Below are 23,312 nucleotides of genomic sequence, written 5' to 3' on the forward strand. Positions count from 1 at the left end.
AGGCCTAGTCGAGAAGAGGGCTCAGAGGAACCTAACGAGTTTAGGCCAAGAGATGGTCTTTGTCGCTGGAACAAAATACCACAACTTGGTGGCTTAAAATAAGAAAAATTTATTCTCTCACAGTTCTGGGACCAGAAGTATGAAGTCAGTCTCAGCAGGGCCACATTCTTTCCAAACGGTCTAGGGCAGAATCCATTCCTTATCTTTTCCAGCGTCTAGTAGCTGCTACATTCCTTGGCTTGTGGTCACATCACTCCAGTCCTGCCTCTGTCTTCACGCTGTTGAATCTCCCTCTGCCTCCCTGTTACAGAGACACTGGAGGTGGTCTTTCCTACAAGTGCTGCTAAGTAAGGGCCTAACCAGATAATCCAGGACATCTCTTCATCTCAAGATCTTTAATTTAATCACACCTGCAAAAATTATTTTTTCAAATAAGGTAACATTCACAGGTTCTAGAGATTGAATGCAGATATCTTTGAGGGGGAAATTGTTTAACCTATATAGGTAGTCTCATATTATGGTGAGTCTGGGACCTCCGGAGTTACATACAGGGGAAGAGAAAATTGGTCTGTTATTCTCCCTTTATTTCTTATTTCTAAAAGACAGTTGTACCAGACTAGTTAAACAGGCAAGGAAGACTTTATTCAAGACTACCACAAGTGGGGTTGAGACTGTTGCAATGAGGGAGAGATTGAGCTCAATACTGAGCACAATAGAGACAGCGGGGGATTTTTCACCAATAGGCAGGATAAAAGAGCGGATGGAAAATTACTAAGAGGAATATGGTTAGGTATGGGGAGAGGAACTAGAGTAGATATCAAGGATGGGGAGCTGAGGAACTTGGTTGTATATCAAGGTTGAGAGGATTCGTCCAGATGAGGGCTTAAAAGAGCCTGACTAAAGTTTAGTCAAGGAGGGAGTTGCTGTCACTATAAATATAGTACCAAGTAATATCTAGATATTATCTGCACATTAATTCTGTCCCTATACCTGAAGATGAGAGTCTTCAATGATTTGAATTGTCCAGGGCACCAGCCAGGCCTTTGGGAAAGGATAACAGAAGTGGTGTCCACCATCTGCAGCCAGGCCTAGGCCAACAAACCACATGACCACTGTATGTCGGCAAGGTGCTTTGAGTACTACTGTTGATATTCTCTTAATAAAAATTATGGGCTAGAGGTAACAGGCACTTACAACTGTCTTGTCCAGGACTGCCATACACAGGTGTGCTTGTGTACCCTATGTAAGGACACATGGCTGAGGGGCTGAGTGGGAGTGACATCCATGCTCAGCCTTCACCTGTAGCAAGGGGTGCTTCTTTTTAATGCAAAGATACCTCTGCTCAGAGTTCACGTGTCTTCATGTGAATTCATATGTCCATAAGGCTGCATTCTCCTGGAGAGAATATTATTATCTAAATATTAACAATAAAGGCAATGAACAGCCAGTAGTGGTCTTGCATTCAATCCATCTGGGACACTTTGGTTTCTAGGTCATATTGACCCACAATGAAATAGTGAGAGGAATTTTTAAAGACTTAATAGAGAGGTGTACCATGTCTATGGATTGGAAACTCAATATTGTGAAGATGTTATTCTCTCCAAATTGACCTACAGACTCAATGCAAGCCCAGAGAAAGTAACAGCAGGCTGGAGTGCATGTGTGTGTGCGTAAAATTGACAGCTTATTTTAAAATTTATATGTAAATACAAAGGGCCAAGAAAAGCCAAGGCAATCTTGAAAATCTTGAAGACTTTCACTATTACAAATAAATACTTATTATAAGGCTTCAGTACTTAATGAAAATGTTGCTAAACAAGGTTAAGTAGCACAAGGATAGTAGCACAAAAATAATAGTCCGGAAACATAATCACATTTCTACAAGTGACATAATTTATCACCATGTATATGCAATGAGGTAGAGAAAGGATGATATTTCCTATAACTGTTTCTTAGCTAATTGGAAATCCAATTAGTTAAAAACAAAAATTGACCTCTACCTTATATTGTATGTGTGCGCACACACATACACACACACATACTTACTTCCAGCTGGATTGTAGATGTATATGTGAAAGATTAAACATAAATCTTTTAGAAGCAAATAGAGGAGAATATTTTTGCAACTTTAGTATAGACAAGATTTTTTTAACCAATAGACAAAACTGTGCTTATCACAAGAGGAGAAAAAATGAGCAATTGAACTACATTAACATTAAAAACTTCTGTTCATCTACAGACACTAATCCACTGAAAGAGGAAAAGACAAGCCATACAGAAGATATCTCAAAAAGGACTCATTTAGAATATGTAGAAAAAGAAAACAAACCAAAAAAAACCCTAAAATCAACAACAAAATGTTAGACATGTCAGTAGCACAATGTGCAAAAGACATGAACAGATTTCACAAAGTAAAATATCCAAATGGTCAATAAATATTTAAAAAGTGACTTTACTTTACTTGTCATAAGCGAAGTACAAATAAAAGACACAATAAAACACTGCTACAGATGGACCAGAATGGCTAAACTGATGAAATGATCGACAATGCCAAGTATTGGCAAGAAAGTGGAGCAACTGGAACTCTCACACTGCGGATGGGAGAGCAAACTGGTATAATTTTAGCAGCATCTACTCAATCTAAACTTAAGACTATCTTATGACCCAGAAATATACTTAAAAAAAAGTGTACACAAATCCACCAAAAGGTATATTCAAGAATGTTCACAGGAATACAAGTGGCAATAACAAAACCCTGGAAACAAACCAAATGTCCATCTACACTAGAACTGATAAATAAATTGTGTTATATTCATGCAGTGGAATACTATAGAGCAATGAGAATGAACAAATTACAACACAGTAATTGATTTAAATCTCACAAATGTAATATTGAGCCAAAGAAGCAAGGCTCACAAGAGTACCTACTTTATGATCCCATTTATATAGAGCTCAAACACTAACCTAGGGGGCTGTAAAACAGGATTATGGCGACCCTTGAGAAGTGGGGTTAACAGGAGAGAAGTGTAATGGGTCTTCTGAGTCGTGGTCATGTTCTGTTTCTTGATTTGGTGCGAGCTACATGCATGCGTTCACTGTGATAATTTTTCAAGCTGTACTCTTATAATTCATATGCTTTTTTAATACATTTTATACTTTGAAAAATTCGTTAGAAAGTAGAACAGTATATGTCAGTGAAAATTAGCCAACTATATCTGCACATTTGAAAATTATAATATTGAGCAAAGAAGCAAGTATAACGTTATTTGTATAGTATTTTAAAAGATGAAAATTTATATATGTATATATGTGTACACACATGCACACACACACCTACACATAGATATATAGAACATGAGTTGAAATGTTCAGCTCCTCAACTCCAGCCTTCTGCCCTTACCATTCTAACCCCTCTAGTTCCCAGCTAGAAGCAGGTCTCTGCTGCCTCGAAACAGATGGTTTCTGTATCTCACCTGGCTTTGCTAGTTGTTTCCCCAGGACTCTTGTTTGTCACTGGCTGTTGCATCCTACCTGGAAGCAGAAGTCCTTAATTTCCATTTCTTCTTCCTCGTCCTCCTCCTCATTCTTCTTTCTCCTTCCTCCTCGTCTCTAATTTTTTCAAATAGGACAATGTACTTTTAGAGGGAAGGGACTATCTTCCATCTCTCATTGCACCCACAGCACCCGGGCCAATGCCACTCAGTCCTATCTGTGGACTAGAATTGACGGCAGAATCTAGCCTGGAGCTAAGTCCACAGTAGGTGCTCAACAAATCAGTGCATTGACTCCAAGCCATACAAAACACTAGGAATAAAATCACAGAGCCAGTGTCATAGAGACTGTCCTGTCCAAATCACTCACGGCACAGATGAAGACCACAAAGCCCTGTGAGGCTGAAGGATGACCCAAAGCTACAGGACAAGTCAGAGGCACAGGCAGGGCATGAGACCAAGGCCACTGAGCCCTTCACATGCCAATTCTCCCAAACCAGCCACTGAAGTCTCCCTCATTGCCACGTGGCCAATATGGAATCGAAAAGGGTTTTGTCCCAAGTGCTACACAAGAAATTTTGATTGCATGAGGGTCCCCTGAGCCTGCCTTATACTCCTTTCTGATTTAAAGGAGGCTGGAAAGGACACCCTATTGTCAAAATGTCGTATTGGGAGCTGAGTGGGAGGGTGTGGGATGCTTCCTCTTGGTTTCTCCAAACATCCCAATGTCTGTTCTGGCTCTGGTTCAATACCTTTGAGCCTTTATCTCCCATTCTCGCTGCTCTGTTTTTATAATACCTAAAATTACAGTGGACCAGATTCAGTCAACTGCTTGCCAGATTCCCTTAAAAGTATATAACATTGTTAAAACCATTGTTTTTAAAAAGCTCCTTTAAAACATGACATTTATTAGCCGTTATATTAAGATAAACGATAAAGTTATCCCCAATGTAGATTTTACCCTTTGATTTAAATTCCAACTTGAGTAAACTAGGCAAGGAACATTAAAAGCAGAATGGTTTTTAGGACCCACTGGGTAACGCTAGAATTTGTGGCATGCTAAACACCAGCACAGCATATGCCAGGGAGTCTTGGTTAATCACATTTGGGGCCCAATTAAACTTTTCCGGCTTGCTCCAGTTTCTACCTGAGCCCCAGTGAAGGGAGCACAGCAGGTGAAATCGCCATGGGCAGAAGGAAACGTGGGCTCAGGCTGGGGAAGACAGGTTTGCTGCACATTAACTGGGCTCTTTGCAGACTCTAAAGGATAAGCAAGAACAGAGGCAGAGCAAAGCCACCAATGGGGACATAGCCCTTGGATGCTGCCCTCTGCTCTGCCTTCCCAAGAACCGGAGCTTACCTGTGAGTGGTGGCAAGGGTCCTCACCCCTGGCCCGGCAGACCAGCTCTGCAGGGTGAATGCACTGGGACAAGGAATAGCTTGAGCCCCTCTGGGGGATCACACCATCCTTCCATGATCTTTGTTAAATTCAGTTGCCTCCATACCACACAGATACGTGGTAATCCATGGCACCTTTTTTTTCCTTTCAAATTTATTGAGAAGGACATCCAGAAGGTTGACCTTCGTCTCTCCAAGGTTTCCAAACTCAAAGGATCTGGGAAAGACATGCTTGATGCCTCTTCCCTTGGAGGAAGTGATCCCTTTGGTCAGCCTCATGTCCTTCAAGGGGTTTTGGTTGCAACAATAAAACTTCCAGGGGGTGCTGAGGGGCGTTGGAGGAAAGATCTGTCAGAACCTCAGAGGAGGAGAAAGAGCTGACATCTGATCCAAGGGACTCTTTGCCGGGAGGTATTTTTCTCCTGTTCATGATGCTGGAAATCTAGGGATGCCTCTCAGGGAGGAAACAGAATGTAGGAAGAAGGGAAACTGCTGCCAAGTTGGCCACTGGAGTGGACACGAAACACAGGAGCTCCGGGAAAGCGGTGCAGATGGCCCTTGGTCTCCTGTCACAGCCTTCCGGTGCTTCAAGCAGAGCCACTGGGGACCACGCAGCAGACTCCACTCTCTCCACGTCCCCAGGCCCCTGAAACGTGGCCAGGAGGAACTCAGCAGCAGCCTGGCAGAACAGCCCCAGAGCCCAGCTCCCCAAATTGCCCCCAAACGCCTGCAGCGCCCTCTTCTGTGTCCCGGAACCCATCCACATCTCCCTGGGTGACTCATGACTAGCTGGTCACCTTTTCTTCATTCTTTTCTTCAACCATTCCTTTCACAAATACTTCTCCAACCCCTGCTGTGTTCCACGCATCATGCAAGCCACTAGAGCTGTGACAAGTCCTCGCTGTCAAGGAACAGCACATACATTCTAGTTGGGGTGGAAGATAGACAATGTACACAGAAATAAATAATTCCAGACAGTGAAAATGGGAAAGGCAATAAATAGGGTGGAATGAAAGGGGCGTGGGCCTTCTTTAGCAAGGAGGTCAGAGGATGCCACCGTGAGGAAGTAGCGTTTGGGCTGAGGTCTAAGCTCTGCAAAAATAAATAAATAAATAAATAAATAAAATAGTGATGGTAAGAACTTTCTAGGGCAAAGAGAACCATAAATTTAGATATGCGTATGTGGGAAAGAGGACAGCATGTTCTAGGTGCACAAAAGAGGCCCAAGTGGCTGGAGCAAGTGAGCAGGGACTGGAGGGAGACTGACCCCTGAGGGGACCCCACAGGCCCCCCAGGCTGGGCGAGCAGGGTGAAATCTCGCTGCAAGTGCAGGGAGAAGCCAGATGGTTTTCAACAGAGTGGCGACACAATCTAATTTATACTCTGCGAGGCTCATTCTGCGTGAATAATGGGTGGGAGAGGAACAAGATTGGAGACAGGGAAGGCAATTAGGAGGCCACTATGGTAAACTACCTGGGAGGTGACGGGATTCAGACCAGCGTGACGCAGCCAAGTGGGAGACTGCAAAGGAACAGACCCTGCGCGACCCGCCTGCTCCTTGGGTGTGGGGACGGATGGGTCTGGCTTTGAGCAGTTGGGTGGACGGTGGTGACATCTGCTGAGACGGGAGGACTGGGTGAGTGACCAGCGTGGAGGTGGGGGTATGGGGTGCTCCAGGCCTCCCTTCAGACGAGTTGAGCTGGAGATGGATTTGACGTTCACATGAAAAGTGGAGCAGGCAGCTGCACATACATCTGGAGCTCAAGGAGACGCCAGCTTTGCTCCTGGCTCCGGGTGACTCCTCTGCCGGCCTCCCTTAAGGGAGCAGCAAGGTGCCACAGCAAGGGGGAATCTCAGCTTCGGCAACAGAGAAGTGGGGACTCGAATCTTCTCTGGGCCATTCAATAAGCGGGTGATTTTGGGCAAGGTGCTCCATCGCTCTGCCCTCTTGGTGTAACCCGACAGGGCTGCTGTGGGGGCCCCTGGGTTGGGCCACAGATGGCCCGTAACACACATTCCCCTCTTTCCCTTCCCTGTTCCTTATGCCCCAGTTACTGCCCAGGCCTGGAGCCTTCCTGGTTCCTATGAGCTTCCCTTTTCCAAGGGTTTATCCTTAAACCAAGTCACTCACCAGATACTGACTCCTCATGGAAACCACTTCCCCAGGACTCCCTGAGAAAACTCCGTAACCACTGTAGCTTAGAGCCATGTGCTGGCTAAACGGTGCCACCCTGTGTCTCCTGCAAGGTCCTGGTCCCTCCCTGTCCTGCCCTGTATTCTCAGACTGGACGAACTTCCCCCTCCTGTCTTTAGATGCCTGCAAGACATTGGCTTTTCTCTCTGCCCATGCCCTCCACCGGGTTGATTTTGCCCTGAAATAGGACTGAACTCCCTCCATATCACTTCCTTGCAAGCGAGCATTCGATGGCCCCTTTCTGCCCACAAAAATAAGTACAAGATCACCTTGGCATCCAACGCGCTATGCAATGTGTCCCTGGCCTACCTTTCAGAACTTCACATAGTCCATATTTTAGCAGGGAAGTTCTCAGACTTTTTTGGTTCCTTTACTTTTTTAAAGATTATTGGGAGCCCTCCAAATGCTTTCGTTTATGTGGGTTAACATCCATTTATACTGCATTATAGATTAAAAATGAGACATTTTAAAAATATTTATTAACTCACTAACAATAAGCCCATTGCATGATAATGTAAATAACATATTTAAAATAAAAAACCAACTCTATTTTCCAAACAAAAAGCTAGTGAGAGGAGTAGCATTGTTTTACATTTTTGCAAATCTCTAGTGTCTGGCTTAATGGAAGACAGCTGGATTTCCAAATCTGCTTCTTCCCTCAGTCTGCTGCAAAATGTTATTTTGGTTAAATTATATATAGAAAATCCAGCCTCACACAGATATGTAGGTGGAAAGGGAGGCCCTCGTGGGTCCCAGAAAGGGTCTTGGAGACCTGCAGGTCCTTGAACTCACCTTGAGAGCCAGGGCTCTTCGTGCTTCTCTGAATGAGCCCGTGACCTTCCTCCTGGCACCCTCAGCTCACACTGTTCTCTCCCCTGCAGCTCCTTGTCCTCACTGACCTGCAGAAACCCTAATCTAGACCCAGGTCCAATGTCAACAGTCTAAAGAAGCCCCAGGGCCTCCTTTAGAGGAGCTGGCAGGGCCACGTGAGGCCAAGTGTGGCCCCTGGGACGAAGGCCCCCAGGTGCTCCTTAGAGGCTGACCTTCTCCCACCGCCCAGCTCTGCCAGCTTCCTGCACACCCGGAGGCGCCAGGGTTTGCAGCTATCTTGGAAGGCTCCTACAATATTGTCCTAATCGACTCAGGCTGCCATAACACAATACTGCAGACTGGGGGGTTTAAACAACAGAAATTAATTTTCCCAGAGCTCTGGAGGCTGAAGTCCAAGATCAAGGTGCTGGCAGGTTTGATTGCTCCTGAGGCCTCTCTCCTTGGCCTGGCTTGCAGGTGGCTGCCTTCTCGTGGTGTCCCCACGTGGCCTTTTCTCTGTACATGTGCATCTCTGACACTTCCCCCTCTTCTTACAAGGCCGCCAGTCCTATTGGATCAGGGCCCCCCCTCCTCCCCCCACCCCCACCCCCCGCTTATGGTCTCATTTAACTTTAATTACCTGTCTCCAAATGCAGTCACATTAGGGCTTCAGTATACAAATGGGGGTGGGCACAGCTCAGTCCATACCAAATGTTGAGACCCAAGGCAGCCATTCTTCACCAGTCCCCTCCTCTATGCATCAAAATTATTTTCAGCAAAATTCAAGAGATAAAATAAATATTAAGAATACTAATAATGTTGAGAAAAGAAATGTAACAGTGAAAATTCTCTTTTCTTGAACTTTTTGTATGTCCTCATACAGTAAAAAGTATTAAATATTACAGTGTGAAAAAGGGGAAAAGAAAAATATATTGATATGTTTTAATTATATTAAAGTATTTTTGATAACAGAGGGGTAAATTCAGACTCATTTGTACATGGAATAAGAGACCCGATGTAACTCAAGTCCTGTTTCTTTATCTTTACAATCCCCGTGGCATCTTTTATTTTAAATCATTAGATTCAAACAGGTTAAAAAATTCATGTTTTAAACAATTTAACCAATCCATGTTTAAATACCAGAATATGTAGTTTAGAGATATGAAGTTTACCTGAAGCAAGTTTAAATGATTCCAAACCATTAGGAACTTACCCTCAGAAGCAATGTGTATAGCTGAGTCCATGTGTGTTGAGACCAACTACAATGCTAGAAGATCTCCAATGTGACCTCCATGTAGAAGGTAATCTTTACCAAAAGATGAGTAATAATAATATGCTAACTTGCAGCTTACATGTGTATTATATATCAATCACTTTATTAAAACTCAGAAATTATTGAAACAATTGCCTAGAATTTAGACCAACAGAAGATTTTGGAGGAGAAGCATTTATCACTGACATTATTAGAATTGTTGGTGCAAGGTGATAATAAAAAGCTGACCAACTTCAGTCCATGTTACTGTTGTTTATTAAGTATCGATGGACAATGAATTTCCATATTGCTTTCATCCAAGGTGGACCTTTCCACTGCCCTGCCCTTGATATGCCAATGACTGTCACTCTGCCCAGATGTAAGATTCCATCTGTCCCTTAGTTCATCCCAAGTGTAAGTGAAGATCTGCCTGTGCCCAAAGGACGCTCAGACAGGTCCATGTCCGGGTGCAGGTGATGAGATTTCAGGGATGGTGAAATGCAGCTATCTCTCCATGCAGATTTGCCTGTGTAGAAGGCTTGTGCATGGCTGAGGTGCCTGGGGCAGTATGTAGGAGCAAGGGGGAGGAGGCTATACGCAGCGTGTTACCTTTTCTTCCTGCTCAGATCCATGGGCTCATGTCTGGGCGCTATGGCGAGAGAGAGAGAGAGGATGCAGACAGACGGCTAAGAGGTGGTTTCATGAGGGACTCAGAAAAACACCAACAGCTCAATCCTATAGCTACTAAGGTCTCAGGTCAAAACGCAGGACCCAAAGTCAGGAAAGATGACGTTCTCCCCACTTGACACAGAACAGATGGCTGCTCTGGCCCTTCAAGGCAGCTTTGGACGTGCTCAGTAGCAGCAGCATCAACCCAGAAATGGACAGTCTCCCGGGAAATGGCACCATCCACAGCAATAGCAAGACTCCTGTTGGCTTTGTGGCTGGAAATCATTACGGAAGAGCTCTTTCTGGGCTCCAGGTGGTACCCTTTGCTAGGAAGTAAGGAAGACTCACCTACCTGGCTCAAGAGAAACTTGGGTCGGCCTCATGTCTGCATCAGGTGTATTTTTCTGCTTCTCCCAGAGTCTACTTGGAGTGTTTCCTCTGAACATGGCTGCTCACCACGGGCACAAGACAGGGAGTGTCTTCAGGACGGGGGACCTCAATGCAGACAACGAGGTCCCAGAGCTGCCCAGACGGCCCAGGCCCAGCCCTGCGCCCATCCCACAGTGCCCATCTATTTGCTCTTCCATCTTCCGTCCCTTCCCTGCCCTGGAGTCCCCACCTTGCTGGCTTAGGGACCACCGGTGTTGCTGCAGCTCTGGCGTTGCTGTAGCTCTGCCCCTAAACCCATCTTCATCTTCAGGCCGTTTCCGCCCTGACCTGGCATCTCAGCCCAGTATTTCCTGCTAGACATTGGCCATCCTTTCCCTTCCCATGCACCACATCAGGAGCGGCCTGCACCCACTCTGATCCTCGTTCTGACCCCACCCCTTCAGACCAGGAAAACGCTGCCCCACCATTCCCCAGAGAGAAAGATCTTTTCCTGTGAGGTCCCCAAACTGCCTCCCTTGTCCTTTGGCTCCTTTTCTCAAGATTATCATTCTGTTCCATTTCCATGTATAGTACAGTTAACGGAGCACGGGATTTGGGGACTACACTCTGCCTTCATTTTTGACTCCCCGTAGCCTTCAGCAAGTTGGCAAACCTGTCTGAGTCACAGTTTCCTTTGTCGAAAGCAGTGATCACCCTGCCTTCCCCACGTGCCTGCCGGGAGGGTGGGCGAAGCCGCACGTGGTCAGAGCTCGGCACAGGGCTGCCCGGCAGAGATGCTCAGCGGGAACACGTGCCCCTGTGCCCACACCCCGGGGGTGCCACGTTGGCCAAGCGCCTCCTTTCGTGTGGCTTGCCTCTGCGCTCTTATTCGAAGCACACGTCCGGATCTGGGGGCTCCAGCAGTCATCATTGCCTCATTCAATCAGCACATGGTGACTGGGTCCCCGCCATGTGCTGAGGCGTGCGTTTAGGCAGCAGGGTTCCAGAATGAGCAAGACATGCTCCTTGCTCATGGCCAGGACCGCTTCCCCTCCGGCAGGGGGAGGGCAGATGTGGAAACAGCAATGAGTGGCTACAATAGATGCATGTGTCAGCATCCCCCAGCCCGCCAGGTACCATCGGGGTCTTCCTAGTGCCCCCTGCCCCTTACTAGTCTGGAGCATGCCCAATGAGATGGATGCTAGGGTCTCAATTTACCCATCTTTAAAGTGGGGGTGCTCTCAATTTCCAACAGCACTGCAAGGGTTCCCGACCAGGGAGGGTCGAATCAGGCTCTCACTTGCTCCCAAACAAGCCCCTGGGGGTTTCTCAGTCTTGGCAAAACACTGCACAGTGGCTTCCCAAGCAATCAGTTAAAATATCTGAAAGAACAATTTCCCCTACAACAAAACAAAACAAAGCAAAGTACATAAGCCTGACTAGAGAGAGAGCAGAAAGCGATGTTAGCATTTCCTCAGGGCGGCTCAGGCTTTTATCCCTCCCGCTCCTCCCTGCCGGCTCCCAGAGGAGGGGACGCTCCCAGAGCCTCTGCTCCTTCATCCTCGGAGCTTCCGCTCCCTCCCCTCCGCCATGGCTCAGGGCTGTGTGCTCAGAACAAATTGTTCCGTTAGAAGCGTGGACTCGCCTAAGCGCCCTGATTACATTAGCTCCCTGAGCATTCCGCTGTTCCCCGAGCAGGGAGCTGGGAAGAGGTTAAAGGAATAAAATCGCCTCTAATAGGTGATTACAGGTTCCCAGGGCTTCTTAACTGTGGCTTCAACATGCAGAGAACCGTAAAGACTCAGGTGCTTCTTAGGAGCTCATATGGGAGTGTCCCTGCTGAGCAGAGCAAGCAATGGGGACACTTGTTTCCTATTTGGGGGAGGGCACTTCCTGAGAACCTTCTATATTGCAGGCAGCCCAGCCCTTCCAACAGGGCATCTCATTTCAAATTCCCAGCCTTTTTAGCAGGTGAGTTTTACATCCCCTATTATTCTGTGGCTTGTCCAAAGTCACTTAGATATAAGGGGAGACCCCAGGATTCAAAACCAGGTGCGTAGATTTCCAAAGCTCTTGTTCTTCACCCTAATCCACACTGCCTCCACTGAAGTCTCAGAGCGGGAGGGGACATCTCATGGTGACGTGCAATCTCAGGCCAGTGAACACCCTGGGATGTCACTTCCAACTGCAAATTGACTGGAGTCAGCCCTTCACCTAACTTGGCTAGACCACCTACTAGCACATCAGACTTTGGGGTTGTCACCTTCGGGCTCCCCCATCTAAGAGAGGAGGAGATATCACCTCTGCTCACTAGAAACCCTCCCCCTCCCCGCTCCAGACTTACGGCTGCTACCTTCTCAATGTGCTTTAAGGTATTCAGATGTACGTATCAATTAGTCATCATTATTGACTTGACATCCTGCTGTCATTTAAATAAATTTGGCGAAATTAATGAGGCCCCTAATAATACGCAGGCTTCTTGTGCTAATTATTTTTTGGTGACAAAATTCATTGTTAATATAAACAGCAATATTAATCATGCCAAGGATCAATATGTGTGTGGGAGGTGAGCCCCAGAGTCTAAGGGAAAGGACACTGTCGTGCTGGTGGGTGCTGGGAGAAGGTCCGAGACAGGCCTACGGAGCAGGCAGCCTTGCCAAGGGAAGCGGTGGAGTGGGAGCTTCACGGATGCCGGGGTGGGAGCAGGATGGTCACCAGATGCAGAGAGGGAGTCCGTGAAAGTGCTCCATGTGCAGTCATTGTGGCCTGCTACGGTTCAAATGCTAACACAAGTTCAGAGACACCGAACATTCTGCCACTGCCTTCCCCCACCCCAAGCCACATCCAATTGATCTCCAAGACCCCCCTGATCTGACCATCCAAAAGCACTCTCAGTCAATACCTTCTCTCAGTGCCCTTCTCCCCGATCTGCTTAAAGCTTACACCTTGGCTTCTCTTCCCACCCTCACTGGCCCTTCCGAGCCACACCCACCTTGGCCCCTCTAATCCCACCTCCACCTCCAGAGACCAAAGACCAGAGGAGAAAATTGCTCCTCAAGTCCAGTCCAAGTTCTCCCTGGAGTGCAGGCTCTTTTCCTGGAGTTCAAGCCTCCGGATCTTGTGCTTGTGTGCTTGTCTCCCCCGCCTTGCATCTCCCACGTGTGAAATGCTCCTGGAACTCTCCCCTCGCCCCACCATTTCAACTAGTTCACCCCTGCACACCTCCACCCTTAAAATCTCATTTCTGTTGGGGACTTCCCTGAACCCCTGGCTGGAGCCTCTTCTCTGCTCCCGTGACTCCTGGGTGTTCCCCTTGTGTAACCTCTAACGACGCTAACCATAATTTCCAGTTTGTGCATCTTTCTTATTCCCAGGACTGTGAACCTCTCAAGGGCATGATGTTTGTCTGACTCGTCCCAGGCCCCACAAAGCCCTGTGGGCCATAGGTGTTTGATGAACAAACGAACGAGTGAATAAATCCTTGTAGGAGAAAGGATTGTGGGAGAGCCCGAGGAGCAGCAGGCAGGTGGGCTGGGGACAGAACCACAGTGACAAATGGAGAGCGAGAGTGAAGGGGCATGTGGTGCCACCTACAGGGGTCTCGGAAGCTGCTGCCAGTTTTTGGCAAGTGAATTCAGTATAGACTAAGGATGTTCGTTTATCAGGAAGTCGTGCAAAGAAACAGGCAAAAGTGCAGACTCCTGCATCTGGGCCTGGCAAGGACCACTGACGCTGGCGAGGACACAGCTTGAGAGACCGGGGCAGACTCACCCACCACGTTGAGCTCGAGCTCTGCGTATGCATTTCAGGAAGTCCCGATGGGCGAGGAACAGCTTGCTGATCAGAAAGAGAGCCAGGCTCCCTTCAACCCCATGGAGGGGCCTTTCTGAAAGGTTAGCACCTCCTGCTCTGAGAAGTGGGGGGTGCCTTGCTGAGGGGGGCATTTGTCTGCTGAGCAAGCCACATGGCCATGAACTATCAGGTGTCCTCAGCTCCCACCCAAGCATCCTGGGAGCCTCTGGACTCCCATGAGAGAACACTAGAAGATTCCCATCTCCTCGGGATGCAGACAGGTGGGAGGATCCCATCGCCCAGCTCTGAGCAAGCTCTTGGGCCACACAAACATCGGCACTTCTCAGAGTCACACAGCGATGCTCGGCCTACTGGCTATGGGGTGTAACTCCCCCAACATCCCAAGAAAGATGTACTGAACCCCTACCATGTAGCAGGCACTGCTCTAAGGGCTCCCTCTCGAGGAGTCCTTCCTCGTCTGATGAGTTTCTCAAATGTATTAGTTCCCTGCAGATGGAATCTCAGGGAGCATGATTTCTGGGAAACAGCCAAAGGGCTTTAGTGCTGGTCTGGAATTTTGATCTCTTGTGGATTGTCTGGCAGACTGTTCTCTTCCCCTGAATGAGAAGTGAGCTAATGTAAGAATGAGGATTCTTTTCCAGCATAAAACAGTACGATTATATATGTGAGCTAAGCTTTATTGGAGTTGAACACCCTAAAACTTTCTACCAAGTAGAGAGAGTCCAGTATGTCAGAAGGCTCCATGCCCCTGGGGAAACGAAATTGCATTAGTATTCAGAGATGGTCCGACATTTCTTCAAGTTTCACAACTGATACTAAATTAAGCCATGAAGTACAACCGTTCTAATTGGCAAGAGGCATATGACAGACAATAATGGGGTAAAAGATCATTTCTTACTCCAATTAATTACAAAAGAGGATTTTTTGGAAAAAAAAAAAAAAAAAACGAACTCACACATTCGCCATATGGATCCTAAAGTACCTTTCTTGGACAGCGTGACACCATAACTCCATCTTCCACAGAACGAACAGGAAAGGAAATATTTCTGTATATTGGCATGTCGAGACATAGTGTGTCAAATCCAATGTGGTGCTTTAATGCAATTGAATACACCTTTGGGTTGATAAATAATGTATGGCATAAATGCTCCAACCAAGACAGATATCATTGAGTTTGGATTCTATGGGCGGTGCCGTCTTTAGGTGTGTGGTTTTGGCCACTGACTTTCCTCAGACCTAACATCTGTCAGAGATTGTGAGGAGGGCAGACTCGCCCCCCATCTCCACCAGACTCTAACCCATGGGGAAGAGATTTAAGGAACTGCAAATGGGAGCAAACAATCAGGTTTATTAAAGTGTTCAATCATTGCCAAAATGTAAGGCAACGTTGAACTTGAGACGTGGCTTGGATATGAGGCCACAGTGGGGGCCTCCTAACACTTCCTATCTTACCTTGGATTCCCCCAAACCAGAGTCTGGGGTGTAGGGAGCTTATTTCCAAGAAAATCTCAGAGAGCCGCAGTGACAGGCTAGGGACAGTGAGGGAAGGACAAACCCTACTGGGTACACAATTGAGTTCACTGTTCTCGGGGGCCCTCGGGGGGTCTCAGAATCATCAACCCCAAACTGGAGGCCATTCTCTTACTGAAACAACTCAGACACAGAAAGACAAATACCGCAGGTTCTCACTTGTAAGCGGGAGCTAAGTAATGAGTACACGTGGAAGTAGAGTGTGGAATGATGGACAGTGGAGACTTGGAAGTGGGGAGGGTGGTGGAGGATGAGAAATGACTTAAAGGGCACAACGTACATTACTCCAGTGATGGATACACTCAAAGCCCTGACTTCACCACTATGCAATATATCCATGCAACAGAATTACACTTGTACCCCATAAATTTATACAATTTTTTTAAAAAAAGAAAGAAAAAGAATTTTCCACCCAAGATCAATGTGCAAATATGTATTCACTGGCTCCAAGACCCGTGGGATAAATGAGCCTCGACCTTCAAGCTTGGCATATGTGCTTGATGGGTGAGCTCCTACCAGTGACAGGAGTGTCAGAGAAACAGCAGGGGCAGAAAATGGAAGGTCACTGTGGGCGTTGAGGAAAGCTGCTTGCAGACTGAGGAGGGTGGAAGCCCACCCAGGAACTTTCAATGGCAGCTGTGGCTAAAACTGGACAGGACGAGAGGATGAGAAGGAGGGCACCAGAGGTCTGTGACGCGCTCTCCCGGTGTGCACAGTGAGGCCACCACAGGGCACAGAGGACGGCAGCCCTGTCCCATCAACCAGGACCCAGAGCACACAGGTTCCAATCCTCAGCACTCCTTAAGAAGCATCCCCCGGTCCTAATCCGGGTTGAGGTTCCGCCCCCTTTAGTATGTGGACTCAGATCACCATGTTTCTCTGCATTAAGGGGAGAGGGTAGGCAGGCCCCTGCATGCACAAGTTCTACGGGACAGAGATGGACGTGGTTCCTAGGACTTCCGCTCACTTTCCATAAGCTCATCTCAGCAACTTGGCCACAGTTAAGTCAATGGAAAGCTGTGAAATTGACTCAAATGGTACATCTAGGAAGAGGATAAACCATGTTTGAGGAACAGCTAGCCAGTCTGTGTCAGAAATTCCCTCCATGGCTCAATTAGGTCTCACTGCTCAGATCTGTTAACCCGCCTCCCTTGAAAGAGGGCAGGTATAAGGGAAGATGAGAGAAGTATAAAATGTTCATTCCAATAATCTCTCCTTGTTAGGAGGGGAGCAGAAGTGCCTGTCTCAATAATAATAGCAATTATAAATAGCTAACGTTACATAGCACGTACTTTGTGCTAGGCACTATTCTAAGACCTTTACTATATTAAGCCATTTGAACATCACAACAACCTTATGTAATAGGTAATATCATTATCCCCATAGCACAGATGAGGAAATCATGAAGCAGAAAGGTTAGGAGGTTTTCCCAAGGTCACACAACCAGTAGGCTGCACAGCTAGAATTCCAGTGCAGGCATCTGGCTCCAGAGTCCATGCTCTCGTCCACCACATTATATTACTACCCTTCTTACTACGAGGGAATGTGGGTTAGCTTGCCCTAACAGTGCTAATCTATAGCAATAACTTCAGAGATTCTTTATCACAGATCTTATAAAGTCTACAAGCTCATATTAGGGAATGAGAACTCTGCATTTTTCCATATGTGCTTTCAGATCACCCTAGAGACATAAAGGACACACTGATTTTAGCAAGCATATTCCTCCTTGCTAAGGAGTTGGTGATAGACTTTAAGATGGTGGCGGCAATGGTCTGAATGTTCGTACCAATCAAATTTCATATGTTGAAACCCTAACCCCCAATATGACGGTATTAGGAGGTGGGGCCTTTGGGAGGTGATCAGGTCATAAGGGTGGAGCCCTCATTAGTGGGATTAGTGACCCAACAGAAGAGGCCCAGGCAAGCTCCCTTACCGCTTCTGCCATGTGAAGTTACAGCAAAAAGACAGCCATCTATGAACAAGGAAGCAGCCCCTCAGCAGACATCAAATCTGCCAGTCCCTTGATCTTAGCCTTCCCAGCCTTCAGAACTGAGAAATAAATGTCTATTATTTCTTATTTATAAGCCACCAGGTCTGTAGTAGTTTGTTATAGCATCCCGAATAGACTAAGACAGTGGCTAAGGAAATAGATCTTACTTAGTTGATCTCATGCCTTTTGTCATATCCATTTCATGCTTCAAGACCCTCATTACCATTAAGCAACCTCCTGGTCTTTGCATGTGACTTTACTCAAGTACAGACTTCAGGGAATCGGTTTTGCTCAACCAACTCTTATGGAAAGCCTTGCCTCCCTTCTGTGTTTTCTGTTCATGCCACCTGCCTTCTCCCTGTTAATTACAACGTTTGCATGACACTGCAGCTCTCTGCGTCTCTGCTACAACTGTGTGATCTCTCGTATGACCATGGGTGGGTGATTTTCACCTTGTGTGCCTCAAAGTTTAATGTGCATAAAAATACCCTGAAGAAATTGTTAAAATACAGACGTGATTCACCATTTCTGGGAGGCCTGAGAGTCTGCATTTCTATCACATACCTGGGTGATGCTGGTGCCTTGCCAGCACCTTGGTTGGCAAGGTTCCAAACCTGTCTGGGCTCGGATAGCTGCATCCTATTTAGAGTCTGAGCAAATTGTCAATGTGTTATCTCTCAGTCCGGCCCCTCCTTGCATTGCTTTGTGATATTGGAGCTGGGCCGTGTAAGCATTTCTCATTTACCACATGGCAGAATGTTCTGCCCTGTAGTACCCTGACAAGTAATGGTGACAGGAAGTCATCTCCCATCTGAGTTCTGGCCCTACATTATTTTTATTTGCTGTGGGAGCCCAGACCCACATAGACAAGTTCCAACTATGCACTCAGGCTATGTTTCCCCCAGTGGTGGCCACTTCCAAACAGCTCCACCCTCAGCCACACCCTCCAGTGACAGCCGGCCACTTCTAGCAAGCTGCACCTCCCTACACCCTCCAGCAAGTATCTTTGCCGCCAGCAAGCTGTCTGTTCGCATGGTATCCAGGAAGAGTATGAATCTCAGCCTTGGGTTGGAGTCTCTCTCCTGGCCCTTAGTTCCTTTTATGTTCACCCTTCATCATCCTAGAGGTAGTAGCTACATCTTTGTACCTGCTGCTTCTAGACCCTCTTAGAATCCTTAATACCCCTCAGTAGCCAACCACCTTCTTACTAGTTAACAATTCTCTACACTGCATTTTTCCTGTCCCAATGACCAGGTGGTTTGTCTGAGGTAGAGCCCAACAGGAAGGGGCATCCCACATCTCACAGCCGCAGAATCTTTCTGTAACAAGCATGAAGCTTTCCTGAGAAGCAGCAAATGGCAAGCAGCTTTAGCCTGTTGCCTCATGCCCCATTCCACATGGGCTACATGCTCATGTCAGATGTTACGAGAATAATAAGAAACCACAAAGTCCAGAACTATAAGGGGCTGCAGTGGTCACGTGGTCTGGCCTGTAGCTTTACAGACGGGGAGACCAGTGGCTGGACGTGATTTGCTCCAGGGTCCCATAAGGAGTTCGTGGGGCAGGAACACAGCTCACTGGGAGTGTACTTTCTGACGTACCGTGTTTACCGACTGGCAGGATAAAAACTGAATGAGCGAAAGGCTTTGGTGCTCATCATTTATTCTAAGCAAACTGCAGACGTTTTTTTTTTTTTGTACCTAGGTATAATGTTTCCAGGAATAAGATTCAATCTATTGTATTTTTAAAATAGTATTAGTTTGCTAGGGTTGCCATAACAATGTACCACAAACTGAGGGGTTAAACAACAGAAATGTATTGTCTCACCGTTCTGGGGGCTGGAGGTCCAAGAACAAAGAGTCAGTAAGGCCATGCTCCTTCTCAAGGCACCAGGGGAGGATCTGTTCTAATAATCTCAGACATTCCTTGGCTTGGGCCAGCAAAACTCCACTCTCCCCATGGTTTTCTTACTGTGTGTGTATCTGCCTCCAAATTTCCCCTTTCTATTAGGATTCTAGTTGTATCATTTAAGGACCCGCCCTACTCCAGGGTGGCCTCATCTTAACTTAATGTCTGCAACCTTTTTCCCAAGTAAGGTCACGTTCTGAGGACTGGGAATTAGGACTGCCCAAGTTCACGCTGTTGGTGGTAGCCTCAGGATTTGAACCCACATCTTTTGGATCTGAGCCTAGTACCCTTTAATGCGCCCTCAATGTGGAAAAGGAGGACCAGGAATTATGTCCTTAACTTTTCTTATTTACATTCAGAAAATGTACCAGAGATTGATCATTCCATTTTTGCTTTTAGCTGAAAGGACTAAATCAAGAGACAGAATATGAGTGATATTAATCTTCTAGGACTGACGCAAAAAAATACCACAGACCGAGTGGCTTAAACAACAGAAATCTATTGGCTCATGGTTTTGGAGGCTGGAAGTCTGAGATCAGGGTGGGTTTCTTCAAAGGCTGTGAGGGGGATCTGTTCCAGGCCGCTCTCCGAGCCGCTGGTGGGATGCTGGCGGCCTGGCCCTCCTGGGCTGGAGATGCCTCACCTGGATCTCTGTTTTCATGTTCTCATGATGCTCTCCCCATGTGTGCATCTGTCTCTGTGTCCACATTTCCCATGTTTATAAGGACACGAGTCATACTGGATTACAACTACCCTAATGACCTTGTTTTAACTTGATTACCTTTATAAAGATCCTGTCTCCCAAGAGGTCATATTTGGTGGCACTGGGTTTCGAGACACCAACATATCCTTTTGAGAAGGGAACGCAATTCAGCCCATAACACAAGGGGTCTGGAATTCTCTGCCTCACCCAGGGAGTCATCGATCAATTCTAATGGGAAAGCAGAGGGTTGGTGTCTGCCTCGGAGACCCAGGGCTGGGAGCTATCAATAAAAACAACACTCAGGGGTGACCCAATGCATCCCTCGGATTTTAGGGAACTGGGATCTACTTGTACCTTCCTGATTCAGAGCCATCTGAAGGGCGGAATCTCCCTGGGTTCCCAGTAAAATGGGGACTCGGTGGTTTGCTGACCCACATCCCAGATTTGGGGTGAAAGTGCCCCTGGTTAGGAATTCTCCTCACTTCTGAAGTGAAATGTAGAAGTCAGGCCCCATTTCCAAAGAAAATATTACATTTCCCTCTCTATTTTCCTCTGGGTTGTATTTTAGACAAAGAATTTTCTGCAATTAGATAGCTGTAGCTGTATCTTATTTCCTTTACCATTAATCTTTTATAAACTGTGAAATTAACAAGCCTCCCCATGACCAATCTATGAAATCTGCCATCTCTCACTGCCATTTACTGAAGGTCTCTGCTTGGAGATGCTCCACCGATAGCACTTGAGCAATTTTGATGAATGCTTCTCTCCTTCTCATTACAAGAAATGCTAATCTTCTGACATCTCTCTCTATGTGCATTCATTAAAGGACTCCAAGCTCTCCACACTGCAGTGGAGGTGAAATTCAGCACTATATTTGCTGACATTACAGTGGTCTGCTCACACAGAATTATCTGATGATGTGGTATTAAAGAATTAGGTCAAATAATCTGGATAAACCTTTAGGATTAAGGGATCTGTGGTTGTCTCACTGACCAATATTTTGAAAACCTAGTTATACTCAAGCACGCACAGCGTATTCATTGTTCATCCGTTCCACACACTGTAGTGAGCGCTTACTACATGTCAGGTGCTCTTCTAGGCACTGGAGAAGCAGACCTCCGGCTTTCCAGGAACTTGTAGTAGAGAGAGGAAGATGGGAGGCAGAACACACTAATGATGACAATACCGTGAGAGTCAGAGGAGGCAGCGACAAGCTCCACCTGAGATCAGAGTGGGTTTCACAAACAAGGTGAGATTTGAGCCCATCTTGAAGGGTGGGAAAGAGTTTGCTGGATGCAGCATGGTGTGGATACGGGAGAGCCTCCAGGAACAGGGACTAGCATGTGCTCGAGGGAAGAGCATGGTGTGTTCGGAGAACAACATTTGTCTTCTCAACACAGAACATGCACGGCAGAAGATGTGCTGAAGAGATACCTGGCTACAGGGCTGGTCTTGACCTACAAGGTCAGTAATGTGAAACCACATTTGATGAAGGCAAAGCCCCTTCAGCCGTTTGAGAGAGAAGGGCGTGGCAGGGAGGACAGCAGCTGGAGAGCTGAGTTTTCCACTCCACTTTAGGCAAAGCAACTTGGCTCCAGTGAGGACAGTGGACACGGTTGTGGGGATGAGAGAAAAAGCACAGATTCCAGAAGCATTCCAAAAGTGGGTGTGTGAGTCAACATTCTCCGAAGAAACAGAACCAAGGGGAAACAGATACAGACACAAAGAGATTTACTATATGCAATTGGCTCAGATAACCATGGAGGCTGAGAAGTACTGAGACCTGCAGTCAGCAAGCTGGGGACCCAGGGGAGTGGATGGTGTCAGTTCCAGTTCAAATGCTGTCAGGCTCAGGACACCAGAAGAACTGATGTTTCAGTTCAAGTCCAAAGACAACACCAATGTTCCAGCTCAAGCAATCAGGCAAAAGGAGTTCCCTCTTATCCATGGGATGATCACCCTTTTGTTTTATTTAGGCCTCCAGCTGATTGCCTAAGCACCCCCCCCCCATTACAAAGGGCCCAGCTGCTTTACTCAGTCCACCCATTCAAATGCCAACCGCATCCAAAACCACCCTCACAGACACACCCAGAGTAATGTTTGATCAGATATCTGGGCACCCCGTGCATAAAACTAACCATCACAGTGAAATTTTTAAAAAAAAACTTGGCCTCACCAAGGTAGCTCAGGAGAGTGAGGGACTGGGACAAGTTGAGGCTGAGTCTAAGCTTTGCAGATCGAGCAACGTGTGTGAGGAGACGCCTTAGGAGAGACAGGCATCATGCCAGTCTCTACCCAACAAGAGCCCATTGCTGGCAACTCACGCCTTGCGTCTGGTGGCCAATGTCTATACTTCCTGGTCCAGGCGAAAGCTAGATGGAGGCCTGAACCTTACTTTTTCTCTTTTTATCATATTTCCAGAGAAGGTCTTTACAACCATGTCATGTTCAGGATCACCACAGGCCAAGTTACCCATGGTCATTTCAGAGCATGTTTGAAACCTGTGCGGGGGACGTTTGGTATTGTCTCCTGCAAAGACTAAGAGCAGGATTGTGTGCTGCATGAGTTTGTGGGGCAGGACTGTGAGTCAGCACAGCCTACAGCGATGGAAAGGGGCCTGATCTGCAAAGACGGACTGAGACAGAGAGTGATACAGCCTCCGCCCTCCCCGCACTGCTGATGGGACCAGAAGTGGCACCTGATCAAGGATCACCAAGTCAAGTATCGTGTGGTAAGGCCTGATCTCCATAGACAAGCTGAAGCTGTGAGATTCTCACTCTTGGAAACGCACAGAGGCTAAACTGAGGCACACTGGGGGAAAAAACCAAAGCATGAGACGAGGTAGAAACAGGGCCCTGGCACCACAACATCGTGCATAGCAAAAGTTTTGGGGAGCAGGAGCGATGAGTCAACGCAGGCTGCAACAATGGAAAGAATTAGAAAGATGAAGATGGAGGATGTAGCCGTCCCCCACTGTTCCGGGACCAGGGCCGGTTCCCATGGACTTTAACAGTATCTCCTCCACAATCTACTTTTGAAGAAACTTAAATGAATGTCTATTTTTTTTTTTTTTTTTTTTGCAAACAAAAGAAGTCAGTCTGGCTCCACTTACTAAGGGCCCCAGAAACTTGCAGCTTTGTAAGGCTCCAGATGCATCTAATGACTGTTGACAGACACCCAGACAT

Source organism: Eulemur rufifrons, chromosome 14, assembly GCF_041146395.1.
Source record: "Eulemur rufifrons isolate Redbay chromosome 14, OSU_ERuf_1, whole genome shotgun sequence".
Lineage (NCBI taxonomy): Eukaryota > Metazoa > Chordata > Mammalia > Primates > Lemuridae > Eulemur > Eulemur rufifrons.